Here is a 19,689-nt window from a genome sequence, read left to right on the forward strand (position 1 = left end):
GGGCTGTGTACTATTCTTTTGGTTTCCATTTAAATTTACAGCTTGTCTGTATGAAAAGAGTCCCGGGGTGCTAACTAAGCTAGTAATTATACTGTCCATCAATTAGTTTGCATTTCGGCACAATGTCCATGTCTCCTTTCCACTCCTTCATAACAAAGAGCTGTTTAACTCAACACATACACACACACGTGCTTTCTCCCAGGCATTTTTACTGAGTTACAGAGTGTGTGTCACCCAGATGCGCCTGCCACAATACTTCAGTTGTACTGCAAAAATTACCAGAAACATACTTACACTAGTAAACTCCCACAGCTGGGACCAGTTTTTCACTACGAGACTATTTTTTCACCACCCTACTATAGAACTAATTATCCTGTTGCCTTGTTACATTCCACTCCACGCTTAAAATTTGCAAGCTAGGGAATCCTTGTTTGACAGTTTTCCAGGGGAAATCACTTCTATGGAATCTTCATTTCTGAATGTAGAAACCCTTTGTGTATTTTTTAGATGATTGTGATGAGAAGGAACAAGGAGCTGGAAGTGGTACAAATGTAGAGTTGCCAGATAAAATACAAGATGCCCAGTTAAACTTGAATTTCAAATAAACAATATATATATATTTTTTAGTGTAAATATGTCCCATGCAATATCAGGACATATACTGAAAAACTATTCATGTTTGTCTACAATTCAAATTTCTCTGGCTGTTCTGTATTTTTATTGGCTAAAGCTGGCAACCCTGTGCAGACAGAGAAAAAGGAAGGGGGATGAGATTCACACGTGTTGCACATACTTGAAGGCTGATATAATAGTGCAATCTATTTGAATAAATGCCCTAAATAGGCATAAGCTGCCTACCTCTACTTTAATATATGCATTGTGATTTTTAAAGTAGAGAAAGAAAAGAAAAGAAAAGATTTGGGGAAAGGAATGAACATACTTCAAAGGCCACGGAAGTTATGGGACTTTTCATGAGATTCTAGGAATCCCCAGTCTTATGACCATCAGTCTGCCAGAAGATCCAACGTGGAAATAGGACTCCTCTGACAATATGGAAGATTAAGGAAAACACTTTTCCAGTTCATACTGGTTATGTAGCTGTAGCAATTTTTCTAAGTTGATCTTCATTTTTTGAATAAAACCTAGTATGCTATTATAAGTCCTACCTAATGTGTCCTCATAACCACTAACGACAAGCATCTGAACTAAATCATTAATAAATTTGTTGTTGAAGGCTACCAACTATACAGTATTGTGCTCAGAATTAAGGTAATAGAATGAAAAAGATAGTTTGCATCCAAAAAATATGAGAGAGAGAGAGACAAAAACAACTATAAGAGCACAAAATACATGTGTTGTATGAAAGCATGAATAAAGCACTAAGTAAGCAGCCAACTGAAGGTGGGAATGGGCCAAACCTTCATCAAGGTGAAATCTGACCTAATCTTGAAGGAAGGGTATGATTTCACTACACAGGCAGTGAACAGCAGATACTCCAGGGTTATGAACAAAGACAGAAGGAGTGAAACCGCATCACAGTCCAAGAAGCACAGAGTAGCACAGTGGATGGAGAGTTTGGTAGCTGAGAAAGTTGGAGAAGGAATAGCTAAGAGTCACATTATAGAGGAATTTTAATGCTAAGATTACATATTTTGGCAATAATAAGTTATCAAAGATTTCCTAGGGTAAGAATTGTCATAAGATCTGTTTCATAGAAAGATTGCAGTAGAAAATAACTTGAAAGCTAGCCTGCAGAGTTTGGAGATCAGGACACTAGCTTAGGAGTATATTGACTCTCCAAGAGGCATGTTTATACCAAAGAAGAAGCAACGGGAAAGGGAGCCATTTAAGAAGACTGACCATGGCTGGTCAGAAAGGTAGACCAATAAGAGGAAAACGGGAGTCACAGAAGTCAGTGAAAAAAGGACGTTATCCAAGAAATGAGAGCTTTCAAGTAGGCAACTCTCAAGAAGAAGCAATTGGATTCAGCAATAAAGCACCTCCGGCAGAATTTTCAGAGAGCAATTTTAGGTCAGTGTTAAGCAAGGGCTTGGTTACAGAGCAGCAAATGGCAGTGTTCCTGCTTCCAGCAACATAACTGATAAAACACAGCAAACACCCTTTTAAATGCATATCTCACTTGAAAGGACAGGGAAAGTTGTAAGAGCTAAAAAAATCCAACCAAATAAACAAAAAAGGAAGCAGACAACTAGAGAGGAAAGAAAATGCTGGATCAGTGACTATGCTGATGGAATTTTCCACTCCAAGGACCTAGAACCACTGGGGGAGAAGGACACAAAGCTGTCACGAGGTGGGGAGTTGGAACTTAGATGCCTTCCAAACCCAAGACTTTTGAAATAACTGGTATTCCATAAAATGGTGGATGAGAAAAAAAAATTCTACTCACCCACAAAGGAATATAATATGGAAATGTATAATATCAGCTTCAGCTCATGTTAGGAAAACAAAACCTCCCCCATCACCCCTGGCTATGAGTAGCCAGATAAAATCTAGGACAACTATAATACTAAAAAAATTATTTATTATTTCTCTGAAAATAAAGTTTAACTGGGTGTCCTGTATTTTGATTTCCTAAATCTGTCAAATGAAACTTCCCACTCCTCCCTCACAACTAAGAATTTTTAAATACACGCCTACTCCATGTGAGCTTGGAGCTCAAATTTATACGAACATCAGAGTTTGGAAAACCACAAGTCAAAATGCTAACTGAATGTTGTTGTGATTTGGGAGCATCCCAGATTGCACAGCAGAAGTAAATACAGAGAAATAAATTCCTACCCAGACCTCGCAGGATTGCCACATAAAGAGCAGTCAGTAAGTTCTCAGTTCAAAATTATATCTAAGGAAACAAGTGGACAAGGAAAAGAGTTTGCAGAAATAAAAACCACTTCAAATATCAGAATTCGCAAGAGATAACAAAACATAAAAAAGCAATTTTGAAAGAGAATCAAATTGGACTTATAGAAATTAAAATATAATCATTGAAACAACCGAAATATAATTATTGAAATTAAAAATCCATTGAGTGATTTAAAAAGCAAATTGACATAATAGGAAAGAGAGAATTAATGAGCTAGAATATAGATTTTTAGAAGTTTATAGAATGTAGCGAATAGAGCCAGCGAGATGAAAAATATGAAAAAGAGTTTTAAGGGAAGTGGAAAATAACATGAGATTTCACATATATCTAATTGGAGTTCCAGAAGGAGACAATATTTGAAAATATAATGACCAAAACATGTCCTTGATGAAAATCATGAATTTTCAGGTTCAGGAAGTACAGAACTTTAAAAGAAAAATGTGGTTTTATTTATAATCCACACCCAAACATATCATAACAATACTACAGATCACCAAAGATAAACAGGACCTTAAAAGCAGCCAGAGAGAAAGTACCTTCAAAAAAAATATTAGCATGACATCTACAAAAAATTAAAATTAGAATGATAGCAGATCTTTCAGGAAGCCACGAGAAAATAAGTTCAACTTACAATTTTGTACCTAGCTAAATCCCTACTCAAGAATGAAGTCAAAGAAATGTATTTCCTAACAAACAAAAAATTTAGTTTGTCAAGAACAGACTTTCACTAAAAGAATACAGAGAGTCCGAAATGAATGATGAGCAAAGCAATTGTTAAATATATAGGTATTGGTGGTAAAAACAATACAGTAGTGTTGAATTAAGGAAGTACAAAACAAGAGAACTAAATATGGTACAACAATAAAGAGTTCAAATGAGATTTTTTTCACAAAGGAAGAGAGAGTTATTAGATTAAGTTAAGAATGCATATAGAATTTTAAGGGCAACTAGTAAGAAATTACAAATAGTCTTTTTACAATAGCCTTTTGAAAAATGAATTAAAACAAAACTCAAAGTAATTGAGAATTAGATAGCTCCTAGAAGCTAGACAATAACTATAGATGCCATTACATCCAAAAGTTAAAATTCTGTTAACCGAAGACGATTAAAAAGTTTGTTTTTAAGTCAAAAGTATAACAAACAAAGCAGCCATAGAGTGGGAGAAGCATTTGCAACATATAGACCCATACAGAGGAAGCATCTAGAACACAAGATGTCTACAAGTTAGAAAGAAAAAGATAAAATTCACAGAAAAAATATGGCAAAAAGATAGGAAAAAGCAATTCATAAAAGAGGAAACATAAATGATCAACAGATATAAGATAACCTGTTCAATCTTAATCATAATCAAAACACCTCTCTGAGGTAGCATCTTATACTACCTGTCAAATCATCAAAAATTAATAAATCGGACAATATCAATTGTTGGAGAGGATGTGGAGCAATGTGAACCCATGTATTACTGGTTGAAATATAAGTTGGGTCATTCATTTGAAGAACAAATGGCAACCTCCAGTGAATCTGACGAGGCATAAACCCTACAATTCAGCAATTCCACTCCTAGATATACACCCTTAAAAACTCTTGCACACGTCCACAAGGAGACATGACCATGGCAACATTATTTGTAAAAAGAAAAACTTGGTTTGCAGTGACAAGTGACAATGAATAAGGAGCTGTCTCTAAACTGCCTGGTAAGAAGCTAACTGGACCCCTAGCTTCCTCCCAGTAGGAGGGGCTGCACTTCATACAATGAAATTTCATACAATGGAACACCATCATTATGGATGAATCTCACAACACAGTAAGGAATGAAAATACTGAAAGACCAAGTTACAGAAGAACACATACAGTGTGACACAATTTGTATAGAGATTAAAACTATGGAAAACAATATGACATCGTGATTAGGCATGAATACATATTTAGTACTACTATGAAGAATGATATGGAAGTGATAATTACCAAATCCAAATTCGAGATAGTGGTTGCATCATTGCATATTTGGAAGAAGTGAGATGCAACTGGAGTATCACAGAAGCATCAAATTTTATTGTAAAGTCTTATTGTTAAGCCGAGTGGTGATACACGGGTCTTCAATGTGTTCTTCTATACAATTTCTTGCCTTAAATGTTTCACAATAAATGTTTCCCATGAATGGGTATGCAGTAAGGAAGCAGAGTTGGCACATATCACTCTTGTAAAGGAGGAAATTCACAAGAATTGAGGAAGGTTTCTCTTAGGTTAGGGAGACATGGGGCCCCTTGGAGGCCACCCAGATGGGATTCAAAAGGAAGAGAGACGTTCTCCAGAATGTCCTGAAGTCTTTCTACAGCACTGAGATGCTTATAAATAAAATTATATCTTCATTGGCCTACGGAGGTGAACCATATAATAGTTTCCTTTTAATTAATCAAGCAAACTTCCGCACAACAAATATTCATTTTGCCTATCTTGTAATATACTAAACAACTCCCACACACAGTAGCACTTTATTTTCAAATAAACCACTTTCTAGATTGCCTATGCAAATGTCAAAATTTAGGCTGGAATTGCACTGATATTCATTACACACTCCTAGTCTCATATAGTAGCTCTATTAGTATTTGCCCAGTGAACAAACAAATGGAATGAGAGAAAATCTCTTAAAGAATTAATGTGTGCTTAAATGGCTCAAATTCATGTTGATTGCATCCAAAACACAACTTTCAACAAATACTATGATCCACTATAAGTCAATCATTATGCTAGACGCTAGGGATGTGAACATAGTTAAATTGCTCCCTAAGAATCCATGCCAAATTTGCATCATAACTTTTATTACCTCTGATGGAAATTAATCCTCCATTCTCTTATGCCCTTTTTGAAAACAAGGATTTTGCTCAATTTCTCTCTTTATCCTACTCTGCAAATAGCCATAGATACAGGTAGATTAAGGTGACAGTTAAATTATAGAGTCAAATAGAAGTTCTTTGTAGGTTCTCTGGTGTTTGGGGACCTTTTGCAATTGTCAGCATCTCTGTTCATACAGACGTCAGAGATCTGTCTTAGCTGTGAGAGCAGCAAATGTTGGCAACAAGATGTTTCTCTGCTTTCTCATAGGTTCCAATTATTCTCTTTCTTTCTACTCTCATGTTGAAGTTATTTTTCTCCCTCCAACCAATATTTTAAGAGATAATTTTATTTTAAAAGATATATTATTTTTACCTTTCTCAACCGTCAAGTGGCTTCATCCACAGCTGGATCTGGCTCTGCGTTTCCTGGCCACCAAGGTTGAGGTTCTTGAAATTTGGTCTATAATCCTAGCCCATTGTAGGAGGCCAGTCAAGAGCTGAGAAGACTCTGGAAATAGAATTTCTGGAGCAGGCCAGAGTCAGGCACCAATTGCCCTGTCCATGGCCATCCCCTGCTTCTGCCTGTCTGTGCTGGGCACCAACAGAGCGTGAGATGATGGAGACAAGCACGTGGGCACAGCCTCCTGCCAGGGCAGGAACCAGCCCTCAGGCCATGGCCCAAGAGTCTGCTCTGGGAGGCCGTGGTTTGTCCAGTTCAACCAGCTCAACCTGAGGGAACCCCATGCCTCAGCACGTAGGGACTAGAGGGGGTGGCAGGACTTCAGCAAGTCAGATGTCTACTTAGCAGAGCCACTTGAGTTTCAACTCTTCTAGAGCAGGATCACCATCAATGGCCACTGGCATGTAAATGGAAAATCTATTATAGCAAGATGTCCTTCTCCAGTTTATGATCAACACATCTGTCCTGGTTAAACCCTCAGTAGCAGATCAACCCAAGTTATATTTCACCATTTTACCAGGATGAACAGATAGAAACCCTTGTCTTCAGAATTAAGCAGTCTCTGCCTGTTTTTTCTGCTGCAACAGCTAAAGGAAAGTGTGAATCAGTCAACCAGAGGAGAGGGGAAGGAAAATGTGGTCGATACACCCTAAAAAAAGGAGGCTGGGGAGTTGAAATATTTATAACTAGAGCATGGTCTTCACAGAGTGAGGCTAATATGCTTCACAAACAGGCAGAACTGTAAAAATCCAAAATCAAGATACCCATGGCATTTCATATTGCCCCTGAAATATTGACAGGAAACACTACCTTCAGAGCAACTTTTATAAAGCTGAGATAAGGTAGTGAGAAATCCAACTGCTGAGGAACTGGATTCCTGGCTTCCAACAGTGGTTGGTCCATTCATTTATAGCAGTAAATAAATGTTATGAAAGCTCGTGTAGAAACCATTATCTAAATAGCTAAATATGAAAGGCTTGCATTATGGCCAAGCATGCATTTCTGGCAGAGGAAATACAAGTTTGTTCACAACGTCTTTTTTTAGGTTACTTTGAGGAAGAATGTCATCATTGGAATACTGCAAACCATAGCAAGTTTTTTTCTTTCTTTCTTTTTTCTTTACGGAATAAGAAATGACATCAGTTTACATGTCATCTGAGAAGAAAGGAATTTATTTTGTTGAAAGGCATCCAGATCTTGCTCTCTTTGGGAGGCTTTGTAACTGAAACAAACTTTATCATTGTTAATTGTTTGCCCATTTATGGGATTGGTAGCTAAATAAAAGTTTGTCTCATCAAGTCTGTACATTTATACATATTTCATTGGCCTAGTAATTTTACCAGTGTTATACACCCATGACAATCTTAAGGAAATGCTAACATTTAAAGCCTCATTTTTCTAAACTCAATAAGAAAAAGCCAAGAAGAAGAAGAGAAACTTTAAGCCATATTTTTTTCCAATGTATATAGAAAGAATATCTAAAATTCTTCAGCCCACCCTACAACTCCTCCCTGCCTTGCAAACTTTCTCTTCCTCCCATGTTTCCTATAGTGATAAATGGTTTTCAGCCATTTCTCCAAGCCAGGATCCCAAGAATGATCCTTGATTCCTCTCTTCCTAGCTCCTTCCTCCATTTGACATCCAGGCTGTTGCTTTAATGTTTTAATCATTCTCAAATATATCTCCACTGCCTCTGTCTCTGTTCAGCCGTTTGACATCTTTCACCTAAATTAATCCAATAATTTCCCAATCTCCCCACCTTAAATCTTGCTGTCTACAATCTTTCCATCCAACTCCACTATCCCATTCCAAATCATTGTGAGGATCCCCCAGCCATGTAGATGAAGACCGAAAGCCTCCATGTGATACCCAAAGCCCTTGGGAGGCTTTCTCCCTCCATCTTCTTCACCTGATTCTCCCATTCCCATTCTATATGCCAACCACAGAGAAATAATTAGAGTTCTGGAGAGCACCATGCTCTCTCACTTCTAAGCCTTCATAACTTTGGCTTCCTCTGCCCAGAAAACCCTTCCCCCCTCCTTCCCCACCCCTGCCTTAAACCCTTACCTGTTGAACTCCCACCTGTCTCTTGGGACTCAACTCTGGCATTACGTCCACATGGAAGACTTCTCTGACATGCTTCTGCCCCTAAACCTTGGTTAAGTGCCCTCTGTGTGCTCTCTGGGTACTAAGTGCTTAAACATGTTTGTGGAATGAATCAATTACCCTAAAAAGCCCATGAAACATCTGATGTGACCATGCTCATTTGCTTGACATCTCATGAACATGCTGTGTACATGCCCATCTCCACACCTGTGCCCACATTGTTCACTCACCTTGGGATGGTTTCCTTCTTCTTCAGGAAAGATTTCTCTGAACATTTCAACCGTAGGCAATATTTCTGACCTCTGAGTTCATGGCACATTTTGCATATGTTTCTCATTTGGCCTTTTACACAGTGCTGGTGATATCATTTATATTTCAAGTTTGGAGCTGTTTAACTTTTTATGGATATACATCTAGTCCTCCTGCCAATTATACTTTAAGCAACTTAAAAATGGACAAGATACTACTTTGTATTCCTCTTCTTTCTCCTCCAAATTCACATTGTTCAGCACAGTGTACATAACAATCAACACATATCATTTAACATTTATTATAAGATTAGCACAAGACTAATAAATGAAGAGAAGACTATACTATGTCACAAATATGTTCCATTTTCAAAAGAATAAATTATTTCAAATGAGATCATAAACAATATGAGAAATTCATCACCATGAACATAATTTATGATATGCTGGCATGTGAATGTCAAGCCTTGGGAAGCAGCAGCTGCAATGGAAACTCCAATTATTGTGCCAACGTTTAAACGCACTCAGATGTAGGACAAGCCAGATGTCAATCAAAAGTGGAATAAAAACAAGATGTACACTCTCCAAAACAATTTGTATGTATATTTAATCAAAGAGCTCACAGACCATATGGCAACAGTTAAAGCAAAAGAAAATTAAAGGAAACATTAAAAAATACAAAACGCTAAATGTCAGAAGTAAATCAAACATATCATTAACACAATAACTGTAAGTGGGTTAAACTCCCCTAATAACCATCTCACACTCACTGTAAACAAAATCCAATTATACACCTCCTTAGAAGAGACAGACATTAAACAAAAAGGCCTGTTCATCCAACAAACTGCTTTTTGTAGGGTATCTACTATATACTGACACCGTGCTAAGTGACACAAAGTTTAAATGTTAAAAGATAGAGATACACAGAGCAAACACAAACAAAAAGGAAGTAAGAGTCACAATATTAACATTAAAGAAGCAGTGCTAAAGACAAGAAGCATTACATAAAACAAAAAATTGTTTTGTTTATTTGTGTGTCTGTTGATGAAGAATATAATCCACCAGAATCCTCACTGGAAGGGATAAATATACCTATCCATCTTATAGAGTTGCTGCAAGTGTTAAGTAAGAAAATTCATCTAAAACACCTAGCTCAATGCCTGCCACATGCTACAGGCTCCAAAACTATTGGTTGTTTTTAGTATTTGTATTAGTAACAGTAGTATTAACAAGATATCACAGTCACTGATATTCATGCTGCAGATAACAGCATCAAAGTATATAAAGAAAAGTATTGGAAATACAAGGAGAAATTTACAGAATCACAATAAGAGGGTAATGAATAGGTTTTACCACACTTCTCTTTGTTCTTGAAACAAGTGATGAAAAAATGGTAACAGGCTCTAAATAATAATGACTGATTATATGCGCTGTTTTGTATGTGTGTATGTATGCATGTGTACATATGCATTTTTGTATATTCTACAAATGACCTACAGAAAAATATACTTTCTTTTCCATCATTCATGGAATATTTACCAAAGTTGATTATTTATTTCATCAAAATAAAAACAACAATGGGCAGAGCAAAAGATAGGAATTATTCTCTGATATCTGCAAGAAAACTGGAAATAAATTATGGAACAGTAGCAAAGAAAACAAGACAAAAACCTGAGAAGTTATATTCTCCTAAATAGCTCTCAGATGAAAAAGAATAGCAAAACTAACATTATAGAATAATTAAAAATGATGATATTGAAACACAACATAGAAAAATTGAGAGACAGTCAAAACTGTACTCAGAGGTAAACCAAAATCTTTAAATGATTTCATTATTCAAAAAATTAAGAATAAATAATAAGTGACCAAATCTTTATGTTCTAAAAAGTAGAAATACAAACTTAGAAAAAGTATAGGAAGATTAATATGATTGAAGCAGAAAATAATTTTAAAAACAGGAAATGTAAACAGTTTGAAAATAAACTCCATATCTGACTTCCATAAGAACAATAAAAATAAAGCCATGATAAGACTATGAAGAAAAAAGAAAAATCACAAATATCCACAAATAGAAATTATAAAGTGGATATGAGTATGTATATATAGATAGATCTCTCTCTCTCCATAAATATACACACATACACAAACATATATAGAGATACAAATATATATCTATGTTTCTATACATATAGAAAGAGACATCTATATCTCACAAAGCATACTTTATACTTAGCCTAATAATTTTGAAGGTCTCAATAATCTAGATGCAAGTTTCTTTTGAAAAAGAATTATTAAAATTAACTGAATAAAAATAGGAAAACTGGATAGATAAATTAAAGAAGAACTTGAGGGAAAATGTCTAAAAATTCTTTTTTAAAAAGCCGTTCCATTGTCACACAAAACTAAATTCAAGGAAAAGATAATTTCCATGCAGTGATAATAATATCATCATCCCCATCTTTATCATCATCTTAAAAATAGAGACCTTTTTTAATGCTTACAATGAGCTGGCAGCTGTAACAAGGACTTTGCCTATATAATCTCATTTAGTCTCACAGACATCTATATGCTAGGCGCTCGTGTTTACATTTTATAGGTGACTAAACCGCTGCTTAGACAAGTTGAATAACTCCACCAAGGTTATAAAACTGGAAAGCGAACAATCGGAATTTGAACCAAGGTCTGTGTATGTCCCCAAAGCCCATGGGCACAATGACTGTCCCTCACTGTCTTGTCTATTTAAATAGTTACTAAAACAAAGAAAAAGATCAATGCCTTCCCAATTAATTTTGTGAAACTTGCATAAACCTGATAGCAAAATTTGATGAAGCTAGCAAATCATAAAAAAGGAAAACTACGAAAGGTGGTGATAATGATGATTATTTGTGAATTCTTAAGTAAAAGAGCAACAAATCAAGACCCTCAGTTTAAAAAAGAAAGAACCATAAACAAGAATTGTTTGCTATGATTTAATCTATCACAACACTAGATCATGAAGATAAGTTAATATACATCTAGATGGATACTAAAAAGACAATTGTGAAATTCAGCATCTATTCCTGATTTTTGCTAATTCAAAGTGAATCAGAAATAGGAGGGCACTTGCATAATATGGTAAAGAAGTTCTATCTAAACTAATAGCCAAACATGGTAAATAATAAAACATGAGCATCATCCCTCTTTGCATCAAGGACAATACGAGGATATATCAACCAAACAGTTCTAGTCAATACAATGAGAACAGAAAAAGAAAAAAAGGAGATATATAAATATTGGGGGGAAATTAACTTTTTCAGACCTTATTTCTTTGCTTGGGAAGGTAAAGGAAAATAAGTCAATCAAGTTTGGTAATTCCACACTCCAGGGGGTGAATGATACAAATGCTTTAAACAGAATTGAGGTAGACCATAAATCCATACTGTTTTTGGTTATGAAGTTTCCTTTTTTAACCTCAAAAACTTTTACAAGCTTCCACGTGATAATTTTGTGCTTTTACCATTTGCTGATTCAGAAAATAGATTATGATTAAGCTTAGTATGAGTTCAGTAACATTTCAAAATGTTGTTGTAATTCATTAATTCATTATATTGCACATACGCACATATTACATACTTCTACATACTTTTGAAAAACAGTGGTACACAGAGAGCTGCTTGGCGTTCATATGAATTTATACACCCTTCTCAATAACTCTGCATCTCGCTCCCACTCATAGAAGTTCATAGCCCACAGGCAGGAGCAACTGCTGGAGACATCTTCAGAAATCAGGAGAAGGAGAAATCGGAGTGGGAGGGTATGGCCTGAAGGAGTCGGTCTCTTGATCTGACAAGTCTGCAAGATTAGTCAGGAATGGCTTAGTGACTCACTGTTTTAAAAAGCTGTGAAGGGCACCTGATAAGCACATAAAAGTTTGGTTCCTTTATTTACATAATAAAGCAGAAGAGCTGTGATTCACCATATAATTCTTAATTAGGAAAGACAGATAGGGAAAACCAAGTTCTCAAACGTTAAGAGAAAGATACATATGTATCACCTATTCAATATAGGGAATGGTAATCACAAGGCAAGAGAAGAGGGTACAGGGAGTTTAGGCAGACAGCTATTCACTCTTTAAGAAAGGAGAACACAAAGTTCATAGACATAATTTCCCACTGCCTCCCGAAGTAGTCATGTACGTACATGCAGAAAGATGTACAAATAAAATATCAAGTAATGACAATTAAATGGAAAGCAGCAACTTATCGATGGAGAAGTCATCCGTTAAAAGCTTTTCCATTCAAAATGGATGTGGGCCAGAAATTGGTTCTTCATTCCTCCCTGTAGTATGCATTCTTGGTAGCTACTTCCAGAACATTGCCAACACCATTACACATTTGCTTTATATAGCTTTCAAGTTGTTCTGCAGTTTCCCTCTGGCCAAAGAACTTTCTAAAAACTACTCAGGGAATAAGTAGCACAGACAGGTTGTCTCCCAGGCTTGGAATCCATTGCCTGAGCAGTTTCTATCTAAATTCCTGTTGCTTCCAGTACAGTTGGAGTGGCTAGCGATCTCAGCTAATTATTTTATCCCTGAGTTGACTACATAAGGATGAACTGGTGACCTGCATTCAATTCTCTTCATATCATTGGTCACCACTCACACTGAGACTTTTTAATCCAGGTAGACCTATGGACAAGTCAGACCCTGGCCCTTATTTACTGGCAAAAAAGTTTACCTTGCCTCTCTGGACTCAGTCTCCCGATCAGTAATAGGCAAAGAACATTATCACGTGGAATTTTCACAGTAATGAGTTTAAAGTACCTGGTTTACATCAGGCTTTGTCAGGGCGAGTTTCCTCACTTCTCCCCTCCTGCTCTTGTGTACCCAATATTCCCAATTTTAGTGATTAGTCCGTGGCCCATCCTCTGGCTGCAACATGAGTCCAGCTCTGGTCTTAAGGCTTTAAAATGAATTTTAACATTAGAGACTGCCTTGGGAAAGCATTTTATCACGTCCTTCAAGACTCAAAACTCAACGTAATCTTTCCTCCTCTATTCTCTCCTGTACCCTGCCAACAACTGGAACCTGTGCCTTCGATTCAAAGCATATTAAAGAATATATTGCCAAGCTGCTCTGTAATTGTTCTCAGATACATGCCCCATTTCAAATAAATGGTAAGGTTCTTAAAAATAAAAACAATGCTTTCTACTCCTTTGCTCCCTACAATGAAGCCCAGTTTACTTCCCCATTTATAGTGGGCACTCGAGAGACACTTGTTCACCCCCCACCACTTTCATGAAACCAGAGAATTTTTCAAAAACAAACATGAGTCTATCTGATTTATCAAACGCATTTCAAATGACCTTTAAAGGTAATACTATTACAACATCACCTTTAATTCATCAATAAATTCAGATGGTTAAATAGTGGGCATAAATTTCTACAAATAATCTTTCTCTTAAAGCTGCAAAATATTTTAAAGACTCGATTTAAGTGAACTCGGCAACATCTAGCACCAGATCCTTCTGATTAGTTAGCTGTTGTCCAAACATCTAGTGGCAGGTATTGTATTCAGTTTAGCAAATAGCACACTTTCACAAAAATCAACCTTTGTGTGGCCTTTATCTACAGAGAAAAGCAGAAAGCATAAGATCATAGACTTGAAAACCGAAAAAAAATTAAGATCAAGTGATCCAGCCCTCCACTTTCAAGGAAGTACGGTATTATATTATTATCATTCTACTGATCAAACAACCAAGACCCAGAGTATTTTGATTATTTTTCCAAGCTGAATGTTCAGGGCAGGGGAGGAGGCACAGTTCTCATGGTGACTAGACCTAAAGTTCTCCAGCCTTGGGGTCTGGCACTTCTTTAGCTACATTATATGAAAGCTTAAAAATTTCTCAAGTCTCTAGATTTAGGATTACCAAGATGATTAGACAAATAGTAGCCCCTATTCCCACCCTTTTCCCAATCCTGCATCTGAAGCACTGATGTCCTGCCTGTGCCACCAAAGGCTCCATGTCCATCCCTTTGGCTCTCCCTGAGCAGTAACCTTTCTGTAGATTCTGGGCCAATGTGGCTCATGTCCTACCTTTTCCTAATGTCCCACTGACTGCCATTTTTTGAAGACAGTGACTGTTTCATATTCACAAAACCATTCCAATGACTAGCACAATACCAGTTGTGTAGCAGGTACTTAAAAGTTTTCGAGTGACTGATGAGTGCCTCAGTAGTGCTGAGTTGCCACGAGGAGTAGTTTGGTCCATGAAATTGGTGAAAGAATCACCTGCCGTATTTTCCATCTTCTTTATCGTACAGTTTTCTAAGTGGGCTCTTTTCAATACCCTAGAAGTGCCATAACCTTCAAGTTGGGTTGTGGGCTAGACTCACGTGTCACATAGCACAAGCACGAGGCTTGGCAATTCAACACCGTTACCACTCCAATTCAATCAAATCCACCTTCAGCTGAGAACTTTAACTGTAGGTAGACATAGACCACCATTCACTCAATCATTCAGCTCTTTCTCTGGGCTCAACTCCCACATTTCTAAATAAGGAAGTTATTTACTCTCACAGCTGGTGAGATCACAGCAAGCTTCAAAGAAATATTCTCCAGTTGCAGCACCATACTCAATATCTTACAGGTGATTACACTCTACTGTGAAATTATTCACTTTTCCCAGTTTGCAAGTTTCCATGCAAATACCTTTTAATGTCCTGGTGTAATCAATCAACGTAAACACACAGCACACATTTTTTTGATTTAGTTTCTCCTTTCTAATACTGTCTTAAGTAAGAACGAAAACACTAGCCTAGGACCAGAGTGCAGTGTGGATGTCAAGAGAGAACAGAGCTCCATAGTTAGGAGAGGTTGTAGTTTCCACTCTACTGCTGATCACTCCCCATCAACTTTGCTTTACATACACACTGAGACCCAGCACGGGTCTGAGAGGGATTCGGAGGCTGACCTTAGTGGGGTGTCTCACTGATCCAGATTCTCAGGGTGTGGCCTTCCTTATGCCTGTTCTTTTTCCAAACCCGGGGAGGAACCTGATTACCAAAGGTCTGAGAAAGGTTCTTAAGTGTCATCCTTCAAGTCCTGGGTGAGACAAACAATGGTGCTAACAGGGAGAATTGCAGCTACCAAAACCAGGAGCGGGGGCTGGCCCCGTGGCCGAGTGGTTAAGTTCGCGCGCTCCGCTGCAGGCGGCCCAGTGTTTCGTTGGTTCGAATCCTGGGCGCAGACATGGCACCGCTCATCAAACCACGCTGAGGCAGCGTCCCACATACCACAACTAGAAGGACCCACAACGAAGAATATACAACTATGTACCAGAGGGGCTTTGGGGAGAAAAAGGAAAAAAAAAATAAAATCTTTAAAAAAAAAAAAAAACAGGAGCGGCTGCTTAAACTCAGTAGAGAGAGATGTTGGCAGCGGGAAATCAGAGATCCCATTTGTGAGACAATGTGATTCTGATGCTCAGCTGAGCAGATGGAGGTCTGAAAGATACCTGGAGCCAAAAAGCTTGGAGAGGGTCAGCCTGTGCGTTCAAGGCCAGTGGGATGGGGCCAGAGACGACAGAGCTTAGTCACCACAAGTATTAATCTAGGCTCTGAGATTATAGCATTCACAGGGGCCCCTCAGCAGCCAAGTCTTCTCTAGTCTGTCAGATTTGCTGTTAGATATTTATTCTCATAAATTTTCTAAGTTCCTAATGTGTCTCCCTCCCCCAGTTCAAATGTAACATACACCTTAAAAGTAGGACGAGAAAGCATATCAAACATTTGCCAATGAAATGCATATGGATCTAGAGTCAAACAGACCTGAGTTCAAACTCTGCCACCTGTTAGTTATCTGACCTTGGACAAGTGATTCAACTTCGCAGAGCCTCAACTGCCCCATCTGCAAAATGGCCATTTTTTGAGAAGGAAATAAGGAAAGATGCACGAAACACCTGACACAACGGCAAACACTAATACTGTAGCTGTTGCTATGGTTTGCTGGTAGAACACAGCCTGGCACACAGTAGGTGTTCAGTAAGCAATAATGGACTCCTATCATCAGGATTCACATAGTTCTGAGAAATGGGACAGGGGACAGTTGCCTGGTGCATGAGGTCTGGAAAGTGGCCTCCAGGAGAGGGAAGAGAAGCCTAAAAGCATCATGGGGAATAAAATAAAAGTTGTCCAAATTAAAATAAAAGTTACCAAGTGTAGGATCCTCTCCATCAGTCTGGACTCTGAGACAAAGAGGGTTTTACTTAAAGCTTCACAATGGAGATGTCTTTTATTTCTCCTTGGATTCAAATCCTGATAAACAAGAGATGTTTCCCCCACCCAATTTTCCCCTCACCACCACCACCATCACAAAACAACTTTGTCTCCCTGTGACATCAACACAACACACCTCATTGTGTACCCTGACCAGCTTCCCCTCCCCCACCTCCTCCATGTGCCTTAGTCAGTAGAAATGAGGCTGGCAGTACAGCTGCTGGTCAAGGGTATATGTGCTGGGGAAGAAAGAGAGGTGGCTGGCTACACGTTAGCCAACCATTAATGACCAACGTTGACAGTCCAAACCATCAAAACCCATTTTATTATTTTTTTACTCAATCAGGGGTAATGATTGCCATCCGAGAGGAAAACACCCTTAAGCGTTCAGGTTTTGTGAACTTTTTACAAATTAATGACTGCACATTTTATCTTTCCTAACTTTGGCCCTTTTCTCCTCCTGCTACTTATGAAAACTTTTATTTCCAAAGATGAACGGTAGACATCTACTTTCTCAGAAAAGTCAAGAAACATTAGAGGCAGCAGTTCCAACGGTGAGCAAAACTACAGCAAAACATGATACAACAACAAATTAATGGTTTCCATCATGTCTAGCAGCCTTCATCCTCAATGTATATGTGTAAAACAAGAACCTGATGTTACTTTGCAATGCAGCCACAGATACTTTTATTGTGAGCGGATCCCACGACCTCAGGGCTCTGGAAACCACGGAAAGTAGTGAAGGGAGCTAGGAGAGGCCGAGGGGAGAGGTCCTCAAAGCTCTGAGTCAGAGCTCTGCTATTTGGGGGGATTCCACTCATCTCCCTGGGGGTTAGTAAAGCAGAAAAGACAACCAGTTCTGGCCTCTGATGATAAACAAGGGAAAGAACCCAACACTCCACAGAATTTTGATGGATAAGAGAAGCCCTAAAAAGAACTACCTTAAGGAGTTGGAAAGTTCACAACGAAGGCAATATTAATAGAAATGGATGGGCTAGGCTAAAGCTATGACGTGGCCCACAGTCTCCCCCTAACAGAAGACTGTTTCATCCATCTCCAACCACCCTCACCCCCTCATTTGAATTAGGCTGATGTTGAAGGAGGTGAACACTCGCTGTGCATCCCCAACCGACGGTGGAGAAAGGGTCCTTAGGATCATTTTGGGCTGGATGGAAAATCAGATTTGAGATTACAAAATTGGCTATAGAGAATCCACATGTGAGTTATGAAGAATTGACTGTGGTCCCTGGGGTATCCTAGGAAGCATCAGCAATTTGAAAATATATCCTGTAAGCCCGTATTCAAGGTGCAACGAGAGATGCAAAGTAGTGGTGTATATAATATGGTTCCTAACCACAGGGAGATTATCATCTCATTAGGAAAATGTTTCACGTGAAATACTGAGAGTACTAAAAATAAGACAGACACAGTTTGTCTCTGTGACTCATCGACACAAAAAAAGCAATTTGAATAGCAGAGGGAAGACTGGTTTCTCTTCTGTCCTGGGAGTGGACATTTCCAGCAATCACTCCCCTTGTTATTTTGGAGGATTCCTCAATGTGTGTGATAAGGATGGGATGGAGTGACCCTCAGCCCCTGCCCACATAATGTGGGCATACAACTCAAGCTCAGCCAGCCAGCCAGATGCTCCTACCTGGTTCTGGATCTAAAGTTATGGATGCAAAGACTCAGAGACATAGGCTCACTCACGGTGTCTACCATGGGGTTCTGCAATGGCCGTGATGTCCTGGCCTTACTGCTTTTGCCCAAGACAGTCCCTGGCTTCTGGCTTCTGAGCCACTGGACTTGCCTCAGTTCCAGTCTATCTGCTAGTTCTCCAACCTCCTGTTGACTCTCCGAGCCCCTAACTGTGGCTCCTTAATCTTGCTATGACTGAAAATACTGACTTCTACGGCCATCCTACTTGTAGATAATTCCCTGTTTCTACTGTATTATTATTAACTTTTTAAAAATAAGAACTGTGCTTATTCATCTTTCCTATCCCTGGAGCTCTCCACACTGAGAGCTCCTCAGGAAGGGTATATTTAATTGAAAAAATTTAAAGGTATCAAATGATGGGTCCTCTTTTTGTGTGTGTGTTTGTTTTACCACAACCTGGCATATAGTAGATGCCCAGTTCAGTATTGCTGAAAGAATCTTGCCTTTGGAGTCCAACTAAATTCCACTTCTTACTTGGAATTCTTAGGGCCTTGGGCAAGTCATTTAACCTTCCTGAGCCTCAGTTTCCTCATTTACAAACAGGGACAGTAATTCCTACCTCATTAGACTACGGTGAAAATTAAATGAGACACTAAATTGAGAAATAATAGTCTTTTCAACAAATGGTGCTGAAACAACTGGATATCCACCTGTAAAAGAATGAAGTTGACTCCTATCTACCTGACATCATATAAAAAAATTACCTCAAAATGGATCACAGACCTAAATATAAGAGCTAAAACTCTAAGACTCTTAGAAGACACATGCAAGTAAGTCTTCATGACCTTAGATTAAGAAACAGATTTTTAGATGATAAAGAAAAGTAGAAGAAACAAACAAACAAAATAGACAAGTTGGACTTTATCCAAATTAAAAACTTTTGTGGATCAAAGGACACTATCAAAAAGAAAAAAAAAAAGATGAGCCATAGAATGGAGGAATATATTTACAAATTCATTTACAAATCTTTTATCTCGTAAGGGTCAGAATATACTAGGAGGTGTGGGGAGAATGGTGACTGCTAATAGGAAGAGGGTTCATTTTGGGGGTGATGAAAATGCTCTATAATTATATAGCAGTGATGGTTGCAAAAATCTGTGAATATACCACTGAATTGTTCTGTGAAAAATAATTTAAAAAATTATACTGTGAATATACCACTGTGAAAACCCACTGAACTATATCCT

Source organism: Equus quagga, unplaced genomic scaffold (assembly GCF_021613505.1).
Source record: "Equus quagga isolate Etosha38 unplaced genomic scaffold, UCLA_HA_Equagga_1.0 252_RagTag, whole genome shotgun sequence".
Classification (NCBI taxonomy): Eukaryota; Metazoa; Chordata; class Mammalia; order Perissodactyla; family Equidae; genus Equus; species Equus quagga.